Here is a 13,623-nt window from a genome sequence, read left to right as displayed (position 1 = left end):
TCCAGCGGGAAACTTCCTGCCTTTAGTGAGACTTAAAAACATCCCTAAATTTTCTAATTCGATTTTTATTTGACCTCTAATTAAAACAACCAATTCTAGGCAACCATTTTTTAGTATCTCTTGAGTAGTATATTAAGACTGATTCTTTCATATTTCTATGCAAAACAACTTAGTTGGCCCACCATTTTCTGTGTTTTCTTTGCTATTTATTATCTGACATATTCGTGTTTGGACAAGAATAATTTTGTAGGCAGCTGTAACCCTGTATTTGTGATTTAGCATTTCATTGCTGTAAAAATGAACACAGTGTCACAAATCTAGCATTGTTATGACTTACAGTGCTGGATAAAATTGGAGGATGGTATAAAATGGAAAAGAACAACGCTTTTTATGTCTAGTAATAGGTGAATAGGGCAAGACCTCTCTCAAGAAATGATTGGTGAGGTTGTACATATATTTGTCTTTGAACTTTAAAAATTTGTAAGTTAGGTCCTATTCCTCATGTTTTACAGGCTTCATCCCATGGCACAAACTCCTAATGATTTTTAAAAGGGAGAATCCATATCAAGCAGAAGAAAAGTTTAAAACCTAAAATGAAAAAATATTTGGAAAGGAGGCAAACAGTAGAATATCCACTGGCAGCTCTTTAAACAAGACCTTTTATTAGAAATTGATCTGTTTATTCAGAAGCAGTTAGCTTGGCAGTGCATCCTTGTTGAAAATGACCCAGATATCTCTCATGCATCCTTCGTGAATGAACTCAGAAGCTAATACCTAGGAGGCAGAAGCTTGGCAAGAAGCCTTGCTGGCTTTCTCACTTGTTTGCAGACTGAAATGATAGTGAATTGTAAGGAGTATTACTTTGCAGTAAATTTCATATTCCTGCCCTTCCAGGAGTTAAAATCAAATGTGCCCTGAAAAAACAGAAATGGACATATTATGAAATCTGAAGCTTTTTGAGCAGTTAGCCTCCACCAGTGGGTTCTTGGAGCCCAGGGATCCAGAAATCCTATCACATTTGGGCATGTATGGTCTGGTGAAAAAGCGGGTGTGCACCTGAATGAATGTGGGACTCCTAAGGAGATAACATGACTGTGCAGCTGTTAGGTGAATTAAAGAAGTCCAAAGTGGAAAATGTAAAATAGCCAGACTGAAAGAGTGCTAGAGCTGAAAACATTTACATTTTGCTAGATTTGAAGGAAGAACATAGGAACTAAAAAAGAGAGGGGCAGAATAAAACACTTCATTTGCAGGGTATATAAAGAGAAACTAGAAGTAGAGCTTATTATGGACTGAACTTTGCTGTCTTTACAGTTATTAAGTGGCATATTAGTTTCTGAATGATTCTAACCAAATCTGCAAGAAAATTTGCAAGATAGGGCATTTTCAGCATGACTCTAAGCAACACAGTTTTCTATGAAGAAAATAAAAGCTGCATATGTTTTGCTTGTGGTACTATAGTATGGAACAACTGAGGAGACCTTTTCATTGAACCCTGTATTAAGATCTATATCCCATTGCTAACAAAATGTCTGGTAAACATGCTACCAAATTTCTGAAAGAAAGTTGGATCCTATCATGTGCTGTGTAGTCCATAATAACTTTTGAAAATATTATAGCATGTTTAAATATTTTTCTAACTGTTACTAGCCAGGGTTAGAGAAAGGTGTTTACATCTAGGATTTCATACAAAGAGCATTACCTGTTTGCCAAAATGTGTGTTAATTTGAAATGCACTAATTCTTACTTGGTGATGACCTGATGTTAGGTGTGGATTAAAAAAATCTGAAATATCATATTAACATTAGTGAAGTGTGCAAAGTCAAACCAACCAATACTCATTTATATCCTAATGACTTGTGAAAAACAAATACACCAGGCATATTTTCACACACACAGACACAAAGCCTGGGAAGTACCAACACAAGTGTGAGATCTGCCTTAAGTGTTTTGCAATGCATTGCGTCACTGGATGCAATACTCCTCGATGAAACACTCCCCATTGATCTTTTTTGAAAGTCATTGGAATGAACTGGCCTTTTTTTTGTTTGTTTCTCCCCATATGAAGTAGCATACCAAAGCACTGAGACTGTTAGTACCAGTCTAGTTGGTCACATCTTTCTTGCACTTACCTTGCTGCTTCTCACTCCAGAAAAGCCTTGCAAATTAAGTTTCTTTCACAGGGCAATGTCTGAAGTACAGTTCCTGCCTAGTTTTTTTCAAACCTTCCTATACACCTACAACCCTCCAAAAATAATAATTTCTCATGTGATATTTGCATTTATATCAGTAGCGACATGGAAAACACACACAAAAAAGGGATTATTAGTAAGTGAGCCCATTCATTAGGTATAGTACACATTGATTATTGCCTAGGAACAAGCACATTTGCTGAGGCTGGTGAAGTGACACTTTCCATCCTTAGATCTCAAAGCATTTTATGTATGAGTAATTTTATCACTAATTTTGTGCTAAAGTTGAAAACCAGTCATCTTTGCATAGGTACCTTCCAGACCAAAGGAAAATGTAGAAAAAAAAAAAGACTCTCAACCCATGTATTTATCTACTATTGTACAACAAGGCAGTCTGAAATAATGAGAGAGGGGAAAATAGGAGAATAATACTGTTTCCTTGATAAGAACTGCAAGAATCCAGGATTCCTTTTTGCAGTATTTCAAGGCATTCTCACATAGCGAATGACTATATAATCAGATACATTTCTAGCCTATAGTTCTCACATTGGCTAAAATTGTCTAGTTTTGCTCCTGTCTCTCTATCTGGCACATGTGCTCCTGCAAGATCTTTAACCCAATACACAATAGGACAAATTTACCAAAAAATGAAGTTAAGAGTATCTTCAAGCTAAACTATTTGCAGAAGGTTGCAAAATCTAAGGCTGAAGATGAGCAGCAGAAATAAATATTGAAAGAACTTCATAACCTGTCATCTACTGAAATACAACAACTGGGAAGAATTTTTCTATCAGGCCACGTCAGAAACACAGAAAGTAAAAAGTTTTTCCCTCATTCTGTTGGCTGAAACATGTGGCATTTTACTTGACTTATTTGTGTTTGTGTCTAACCCGAATGAAAAACTGTAACAAGATTAAACAGGATTTCAACTGGCAAATTCTGGGACATTATTTTTAAGGTTTTTAAAGTGTGTTTCAAGTACTTCACTACCAGTATACTATTCTTATTGTTAAGGCATCTGGAGATGGAAGAGGTCATCAGTTCAGTCACTACAGGATTTGGGTCCTGATGCGAAGCCTATGGAACAAACTGGAACACTACACTAGGTTTCAGTTTAGGTGATGCTAGTATAATTTTTTTTTTTTTCATTAAATAGTGCAAATTCACTCCTTATTATCCAAATGAATAAATCAGTGCACACCATAACAGATTCTGTGGTTTTGCAGCCACTGAAAACAACTTTATTCACAGCACAGCAAACTAGTACTTAGTCAATAAATGCTATGGTAACTATCACATAGGCAGCAATTTTTTACCAGGTTGGATAATATTAGTGATATTTGATTAGCAAGTGCTACTGGTGTATGCAGAGAGCATACATTTTGCTCAGGTGCACAGAGTGAACCACAACAAATCTGAGTAGAAAACACAAATATTTTATTTCATAAATTATCAAATAATTGGGCCAAGTAGAAATGCAGGTGTTAATTAATTTTCAGCAGTCAGCTGTGTTAGCATCTTTGAGATAAAGAAGACAGTGATTTTACTTTAAAAGAAACTTAAAACATAAAAATGCCATAAAGTTTGGATTTTTTGTGTTTACTATCCAGGCAGTTGAATAATTCTGATTTTAAGGTGCATAGCATACATGAGAAAACTTAAAAGTCTTTCAAAGATAGACAATAAAGTAGGTTTGAATAATTAGATGCCAGATAGTCTAATGTAGGATCTAACAGAGAGTTTGGTGCAGCCATTAAATCAGACAAAATATTTTGGGCTTTATTTTCCACCTATTAGTGGCTCTCTACCTCCAACATTTATGACTCAATTTTTCCTTTCCATGGGCCACTTTTGAGAGACTTGGAAGAGAAGCAATGAGTTCAATGTATTAATGATCAAGTAAACAAAACTCCATAATAGGTGCTTTCTGAGAGCAAACGAAAAAATGAAGCACCCTGTTGAACACTTGGAAATGCAAAGTGTTTCCCTCTTCATCATTAAGATTCTTCTCAGTTTGCCTGGGTGGTATGCAACCCTTTCTCTCTGCATTAAAGGTACTCGCAGGTATCAGTTTCTTTCTGTCTTGGCTCGGTGTCGATAACTCGAAGTTGCTGAAGAGCTGTAAGTAAGCCAAAGCCTTCCTAGTTTTGTATGAAAAGAGCCCACAGACCACTTGTTAAAAGATCTGGTTTTGTCACCTATAAGCTTAGCCTGTATTAGCCTTACACGATATACTTTACCTGCTTATGCTGTCTGAAGAAGTTGTTTGACATACTTCAAAGGTTACTCAATTATTATTATATATTTTACTGTACAAGGAATTAATTTTTTCCCTAGTTGCATCAAAAAAGAACTAAGACAATACAGTTTCTTTTGTAAAATGAAAATATGCAGGGAATCCAGAGGTGTGCTAAAAATGCTTGACATAAGGAATGTTTTCTATAGCAGAAAATAGAAAAGGAAAAGAACTTCTATGCTAGATAGGTGGAGATTTTAAATGTGATAACTATACTATTACACTGGGCAGATCTAGCAGGTAGTTACAATTACCCAAATACAATAGAAGAATATTCTTCAGGTCCTTCTGGGGCTAAAGCATCCATTAAAAATTTTAAAATCCCCTATCATTTATATAAATTGCCGTGTTCTTTATGTGCTATAGAAACATACATATGAAGATTTTGGCTCTACAATTCCAAACAAAATTATTTTCATAGCTGTCCGTGTTAGAAAGATCCTTGTGTTATATTCTCTTTTTAAAATACACAAGTGTGAGTCTTCAGCTTTGAAGACCACTACAAAAGACGAATATTACTGTTTTATCTTACGTGAAAGTTAGCTTTTATTTTTCTTCTTTTTTTAAAAAAAATTATTTCAATCACAACAAAGCTCCCTCAGATCATGATTGTTGCATAATTAGTGTGAACTGCAGACACAGGAAAATGTGGTTTAAACATTAACAACATCCTGGTCATTCTCCAAAGCTCTTCTCTTCTTTGAAACATTGACTAAAAACTGCTGGTCATAGGCAATTGTGTCATACTAAATCATACTTATAAACTATGTAGTTAAAAACTCCACTACATGTCTATTTTTTCTGACTTTTTTTTTTGATCCAGAATTGCAATTTACACTAACACATTAAATATTGTCACATTTTTGTGAGTTCTACAGTGAATTCTTCCCATGTACCATATTTTCTCTGGACTTCATTGCCATTAAAAACTAGCTACCACAATGAAATATTACAATATTTAGCTGCTTCTTGACAGCATATCGGAGAGATAAAACATGAGGTTTTCAGATCCTATTAACTCATTCAACTGAGGCTACACTGTTGGTCCCACTTGTTGGCAGCCAGGGATAGCGACCTGTTCAGCATCCTTCTTCTGAAAAGTGAGAGGAATTTAGAGAGGAAGCCTTGATAATGTGTCACTTCAAACATTCCTCACATATTCCAAAAAAGCTTCTTATTAATATCAGTGGCGTTCACTTAATCAAGCGGAAGTCATTACTGTGATGCTGATTTACCTTCCTGTTATCTGCCTCCTCTTCTTTGATGGCATGTTCATGTCTTCCTCTACCCTCCAGTTCCCCTGGTTTCTCCAGTATGAATTTCTTGTCTTGTAGCTATTAAACACACAGGCAACTTTTTTCAAGCCACAGAATTTCATTCAATTGCCACTTAGTAACTACATCTATAAACTGTGCCACTTTATATGCTGCATTTTGGTAAGGACTCAGTCACTAACAGACTGTGGATGCATCTCTTCATATTTTGGCCAACAGCCCTTCTTTACTATGTTTATGAGCTTTAGTAGACCCAGTATATTTTCTATTTTATCCCAATAAATATATTTTTCTACCAAAATTATCATCGTTTCTTATTATGCTAAACAAGGATTGGGTCTTGGCAGGGTGTTTCCATAGCCTTCAAACAATTAGCAAATATTTTCCCACATTTCCTTTTTTCAGTTCTTTGTAAATGTTGATGTTAGACCTGTATGTAGTCTCCTGGCAACAGTTTCACAAAAGTTGCCTCTCTCTACGTCTCCTGATTACTACCCTGTTTACATATTTCAGAAAGTTGTTAAGATGGAAGTGTAGTATTTATTTTTAATTCCTGGAATCAGTTGTAAGTGTAGTAAATTCACAGAAAATAGGTGAAAAAATTCAGTATGTCTGCTATCAGAAACTAATATTTACAGCCCAGGCTTTACTTTGAACACTTCTCCCCAGCGATGCTTAACGAGGATATTGCATCTGACACCTATTCTGCTTCTCACCATGTCATCTTGGGTGAAAGTTTGTGACCTCTGCTTTTATGCCCATATCTCAGTACTGATACCCATGTTGTCACCTGACACTGATTTTCATGGTGTCTATTTATCAGCCTCTAGCAGCAACCGGGAATGAAAAACAATTGTGAGTGGGGAAAAATCCTCAACTCTGTTCATGCACAAACAGATTGCAGAGGTAAAGGAAGAGCATAGACATTAAAAGATGGGGGAAGAAAAACCTCACAAATCTTCAGACCTTTCTGATAGCCTAAGCAGGTATAAGTAATGGAATTTTGATCACTTCTTAAAGAACAATCATAGATTGTCACAATTAATTTCTCTAGATGTCAGATCACCTGCACAGAAATATTGGGAAAGATTTCTGGATTTATGCAGCTACAAGAGAAGCTGGTCAGAAAATATCACCATTCTTTTTCAAAGACAAAGTTTTACAAAGTAAACCACCTGTGATATCTTGTCAATGTGGTTATTGATTCTTTAGTTATTTTCAAGATGTCAGAAACTATGTTAAGAATAGTCATACAGAAGCTTACACAAAATATTTTTACTGGTAAATCAACACTTCGGAAACATATTTTGTGGGAAGGTTTAGCTTTCTTGCTCTTAACTGGAAATAATAAAAGTAGAAACTATGAGATGCTCACACCAGAAAATGTCTTCAGACCTAATGCTAAGATAAGAATGTATCCCAATGCTTTTCCTTTTATTATTCTGAGAGAAGAGCATTCAGCGAGAAGTTTCTTGCTTCTTATATTTCCTTTGTGTCAAGATGAGCAGGAACTGTAGATGGCATCTTGCTTGATACCAACCTGCCAGGAATTTCTAATTACCGTTTCCTAACACCAGAGTTATCCACCAGACTCCTAGCCTTCAGCATCCTTTTCTATCTCCCTCTGTATGAAGAGAGCCCCACTAGCTGTTTCCAGTTTGCAGGAGTGCTAACCCTGAGGACACCAAATGAACAGGCCTAGCTGTTCCTAAATGTTGTTCCTGCACAGCACTTCACCTCTTGTTTTCTCTATAAGTGCACTTGAGCAGCAGCATCTGAAGGTTGTCCTTACAGTCTAGATTGTCTTTACAGGACTTAGTACTGGAGATCTTTAAAAGCAAGTCTGAATAACATACTATCATAAAAAATACACAGAAAACCCGCTTAGGCCAAGATTAAGATATGTTGGGAAGAGAACTTGCACCATGCCAGGCATAGTGTTAAAAAGACAATACAGATAATTTTTTTCCTTTTTCTATACCAAGTGCTGTAGAAATAAAGTCAAGTAACTCATTTCCTAGGCACAGGACCAAAATAGTCGAAATACAGGAGAGGTGCACAGAGCCTGTGACCACGCACCACTAAGTGTAGGCAGGAGTTACAAATTTAGGGGATTTTAAAAAGTCCTTTTCAGCTAGATCCCTGTTGTCTGAGCACCCAACACAGAAATCAAAAAGAGCTCCATGAAGTTTTACAGAATTTTAAGTAGATGTGGACAAAGGCCAAATGCAGAAGAGTTGCAGAAGCTACTCCGAAACATAGTCAGAAGATGTGAAAAGGAGTTAACAATTTTCAGGCTCTGCTGGAACATCAGCAGATTCTCAGAGTTCATAGTGAATACAGAGGAGACATGTGGTGACAGGAAAAAATGAAATTAAGAAGAATAATCTTGGTAACAGATTCAGAAGTTGGTATTGTCTTCATCACAATTATCTCCTTCAGGACAAACTCTTTAAAAAGCAGGTGTGCATCCTCTACAGAAACAAAAGTTAACCTCCATATAAATGTGAAAAAAATACAAAATAAGACACTGTTGCTTCAATCTTTAAACTGCAAAACTAGTATAGGAGCAAAGATGTGTTGCATGTTGTCCGTAATTTTGCATATCAAAGCATGTATAAATGCCACCTTACATAACACCTAGTATATCTTCATCTTGGCCAATGAAGTCTTCTTGTAGCTAGGTAACATCTCTGAATTACGGAGATACTCAAAAACTGAACAAGAATTGTTTGCCAAAACTTTTTTTTGTCAGAAAAAAATGTTACAACTTTTTAATTATTAATTGTTTCCAGTGGCATCTTTCTTAGAATACCAACTCATAGTAGAAGAGCGTAAAAGTTTTCAGTAACTTTTTTCAAAGCTAGAAATATTACATTATTTAAAAAAAAATTTTGTTTCGTGCATTCTTTTCTGCTGAAATCTGTGTAAAACATTGCTTATAAAATGTATATGAGAGAGAAAATAGCAGTCATTTTACTTCAAAGTGTATCACTTGAAAACTGAGAGCAGAATATTCAACATTTTCACTCTCTATATTGGGTCAAAAGCAAGACATTACAAAAAAAGATTTCCACTGCTGAGACATTTACAGGAAATATTTTAAATGCAAGAGGTAGTTGTAGTCCATCAGAGAAAAAAAAAAAAGGAGAAAATATTTTAAAGAAAGACAGCTTCTATTCTTTGATAATAACATAATGTCATGGGGGACAATGAACAACAGATGACGTGACATGGGTGAGATGACTTTATCAAATGGGCCAAAAAAGTGAGAGAGGCTGTGTCAGGTAAAGGATTGTGCACATGCACCCACTTGCACCTGCACACACAGATACACACACGGAGAGCTAACATGTATAGTTAAGTGCACAATTCGCCCACCATTCCCATGCCAGAAAGTCAAGGCTGCAGAAAAAGCGACGGTCTCCATGGAGGGCTCTGCCTGAGGGCTTGGCAGGCAACGCTTTAACAGTTGCATCTCTGGTGCTCTCCTTCTACATGGTGCAAGATATCCATGTGCCATCTTTCCCAAATTCTGTTGCTGGAGGGGCTTATAGCCACATACTGTCTCAAATTGATACACGATGATATCACACTAGGCCTTCCCAGCAGTTTCAGGTGGTGTTCTCCCGCAGACAAAAATTAGAAATTAAATATTTGGAAAAGAGTAGAATTTTAAACATCCTATGAAAAGGATTTGCTTTCAGCCATCACAAGGTATTTTGCTGTCTGTACTGTCCAGAAATTCTGAAAATCTATCAGAACACAGAATATCCAAATAACTTGGGGCTGGGGCTGCCTAGTCCTTGGAAACACTGTGTTTCGTAATCCTGATGGGTTTAACTGTAAAGAATTCCCTTAGGTCTTTAGGAATAAAGTAGTAGCTGAAGCAAGTGCTGCCACTGATAAAGCTTTGAAAGGACCCAGGAATAAAGACAGCAAAGATTAGTTGCTGGAAGTGATTTTACAGAGCTCATCAACAAAATACTTCCGCATCACACACTCAAGATACTTGCAGGGACTGTGCTGACACTGTTGTGCCTGCAGCACACCTTGTAAGCCTTTCCTACAACAGTGGTGCACAGGTGGAAGCAGAAGCCTGTTTCCGTGGAGCTCTATCCCCATGCTTGTGTTCCTTACCTATTTTTCTATTCCAATGAGGCCAAAAAAGGCCTGGTTTCTTTTTGTCAGGCTTTTTTGTTTTCTTTTAAACTCATTCTAAAGGGTCCAATGATAGCTAGGGATGGTGAAAGCCTCAGGGAAGGGGGGGGTGTGTGTGTGCCGCTGCCAAAACCACATTTTGCAAAGCACTGGGATTGCTGATGGCACCAGCCCAGCTCTCTGGTGGTGCCACGCAGGGCACACGTGGCAATCACTTGCCATCATTGCTCCTGTACCTTTGACATCCTGAGTCCTCTTTGCCTCGCCTATACCACACCTGTACTGCCTCAGGTTGTTATCCTCTTGTCCCACACACTGTCTCCTTTCGCACATGTGCATGAGGTTGATATCCTTACAGGCTGTTTTTAAGGTTGGTTTTAAGATTGCACAAGAGAACTTGTTTCAGCACTTTCAACAGGCACTTTCAGCTTAGCTGTTCACTGTAATGAATAACTTTTGGAATGTCTCTGGAGAACCTATCTGTACTCCTGAAAACACTTTTATCCTTATGCTCATACTTATCTCTTACAGTCAAGTTACAGATTAATTAAATTCTTAGACTTTATTAGTTCCCACATGTCCTCTTATTCCTAATACACTTTTAGAGGAACAAAACAAAACACACTTGAATTTACCGTAAGTTTATAGTGAAGAGCAACCAGGCACTGAAACAACTACTTGAAGACACACTTTGGAAGAAGTGGGTCTTAATCACTCATGCCTCAAGGGCCTGTAAGCTAGCTGGGTATAATACAAAGAATTTGCTACAAGAAGGAACCTCAATTCTTACAATATACGTGAAGAATTTGGAGAACTTCAGATGAAAGGTGCTATGAACTGTCAAAACATTCATATTCTAATATATTTCTTGAGACAGTTTGGGCCAAAGTAAGCATAACTCTCCTTCCAGCTAAAGGCTGACAGATGTAATTCCTGATGAAGAGTTTATGCTTGAATGAACAATTTCAGAAGCTATTCTGATTTTTTTTTCTGTTTTCCGAAGGTGAGCATCTGCAATTTGATTATTATATGTGGAAGAGGAGAGAAAAAGCTACATACAAGCATGTGTGTGCCTGATTGAAATTATAAAGCTTTGTGCTGGAAGGATCTGTAGCTAGGAGACAGCTAAAAATAACTTTATTCAGGACAGATGGGTGATGTGAGTATATGGGTGCTGTTCAACTGTTTTATTGGCCTTTTCAACCCTTAGATATGTTTTATTAACCCATTCTGAAGATCTGGCTGGAAAAAAATGCTTACACTATGAAAATATGACAGATGAAAGTAGATAGGGTGAGCTTTAGCAATTTCCACAGCTAGGTCTTTTGAGTTTTCATGGGTTTTAAAAAAAATTTAGTGTTTGGATGCTATTGAAAAAGCAGGTTTTCACAATAAGCTTTGTACGATGGCCATTATCTATAGGAATCTCTATATTTTCTTACAGTATCCTTTAAAACTTAGATTTCAGAATGAAAACAAATCTATTTAGAAGTTAATAATACTAAAATTAGATGTCAGTGTGCCCTCTGCTGGCTCACAGTATTAACATGAAACAGTAACAAAAATAAAATATTTGTAACTCAGCAGGAACCATCATCCAAAATCTTAGAGAAGATTGCCAGCTGCATTTAATTTAAAACACGCTGTACTTGTTAAAAGCAGATTTAGGTCCCTCCCACGTCTTGAAAAGGTGGTGGCAGCATACACTGTATGTGGCTTGAAGAAACTCACTGGCTTCTCCAGTGGCTGACGGCTGCATGGTAGAACAAACCACATTCACGCTGCAGCAACGAGGCTGCAATGTTATGCATCATCAGTTGAAAAAATGCTCTCCAGGGTATGAAAATAGAAACAAAGCATGCCCTATGACATTTTCTACAGCTCATCAGACCCTACGAGTTCAGCGGGGATTGTGAAATTCCTGCTGTTGCATGGTCCTTCCCGGCTCTAGCTCTCCACAGGAGCGATCACAAAAGTGGGCTGCTGGCCTGTGTTAAGCTTAGAAACAAGACTGATAATTGCACACTACCAAGAGGGAGCTCTTCACCTCAGACATCAAGTAAGAAACTTCTTGTGCGAATTGGAAGTGGTCACTCAGAGGTGGCAGCAGGCGATGGTTGACCTTCAGCAAGCAGCATCCTACACAGCAGGAACGTTTTAACACCTGTCTGTGCTGCCGGTTTCATCCCCCAGTAATCTCTTGAAGTGTACATGCAGTGCTACAAGCCAAATCAGCAGACTTGTTTCTCGACAGCTCTGTGAAACATGGAATTATTATCAGTCTTATTGTACGGTTGGAGAATTAAAACTAAATTCACTGCCCAGTTTCCGGCAACAATTCTCTGCCAGCACTAGAAATCAAATCTACACTAAGTCACATCCTAGGACTTTAGACAGATATAGAAACAGGTATGATGTGATCTTGGTGACTTTGGGAACTCTGTGAGACCCTGTTGGACTTCCAGACCAAAGCGAACAGCAACTTCAGGATGCTCTACAGTGAAAGCAAGGAGCAGTTTCTGAAAGAAGGAATGCTAAGGACATGGTGAAATGATCTATAATGTCCCATGCCTCTGGAAGCTTCCTCATTTTAAACAGCTCTCTCAGCTTTACACACAGCTGACCATAGCAGCTGCTGCTCTTCTGTAGCGGACATTGTGAATCTAAGTTATTTTCACATAGTATACCAGGCTTTTTATCCTCCTGCTCAGAAGTGTTAAAATGATGGCATAAACAGTCCAGCTGCCTTCCATTTACTTTATATCTGCAATTCATTCTGCTCATTGAAGAGCAAGCTTTAAAGCACCTGTTTTCAGGGCTTGTGGGAGCTGATCAGGTGCCTTAGCATGACTGTTCCCTCCGCCCCACTCATCACACAGGAACTGGGTACAACATTGGATCAGAAGATCACTGTAGGACATATGCAGCTGATGCATCTGCATCTTCCTTTGGACATCACCACTGGTGTGTACTGGCGTCTATCATCATAATGTATATTTTTCTGATGGTTCAAGTTTGCATTATGGTAACTGTGATCTGCTAACAAACTACTTTGGTTTATTGCAAAAGGACTGTCAGAGGCCACCTCCTTCTCTCATGCTGCAGAAGTAACAGTATGCTTGCATGGTTTTCTATTAAAGTCTCTTTTTTCCTCTTCCTGTCAGTATTTGTTTTAGAAGGAGCTCTACTCACATGCCACTTAAAGGCTAAAATCAGGTAAATTCCAGGCAAACAAAATCTCTAGAAGAATAGGAGAAGATTAATAATATTCCTTCCTCTTTTTCTTACTGAGTACTCTGCTGTTCCCTCATGATATAGGAAGTATTCATTTCCCAGCACTGCCTGAAAAGTCAGCAAAAAGAAAGGATAGTTCTAATTCTGAACCTTCCTACTAGCAGGCTAAACATCCTTTCTGCCTCTTCTAAAGTTGCCTTTTTCATTATGCAACCCCGTACTTAGGCTGAAACTTCAGATACATACTTTCCTCATTACGACAGGAGCTTCTGGGTTTCTTCCTATTCTTGTCATCTCTGGGAAGTCCAGCCAGATGGAGATATAAAATGTTTGACTGGGACTGTCCAGCTAAAGTTAGTGCTACAATTTTTGCTGGCAGGTTTTAAAAATCGAATCACCCAGCATATTTTACAGAATCACAGAATGGTTGGGGTTGGAAGGGACCTCTGGAGATCATGTAGTCCAA

The sequence above is a fragment of the Caloenas nicobarica genome, chromosome Z (genome assembly GCF_036013445.1).
Source record: "Caloenas nicobarica isolate bCalNic1 chromosome Z, bCalNic1.hap1, whole genome shotgun sequence".
In the NCBI taxonomy this organism is placed as follows: Eukaryota; Metazoa; Chordata; class Aves; order Columbiformes; family Columbidae; genus Caloenas; species Caloenas nicobarica.
Note: the sequence above shows the minus strand (reverse complement) of the source record.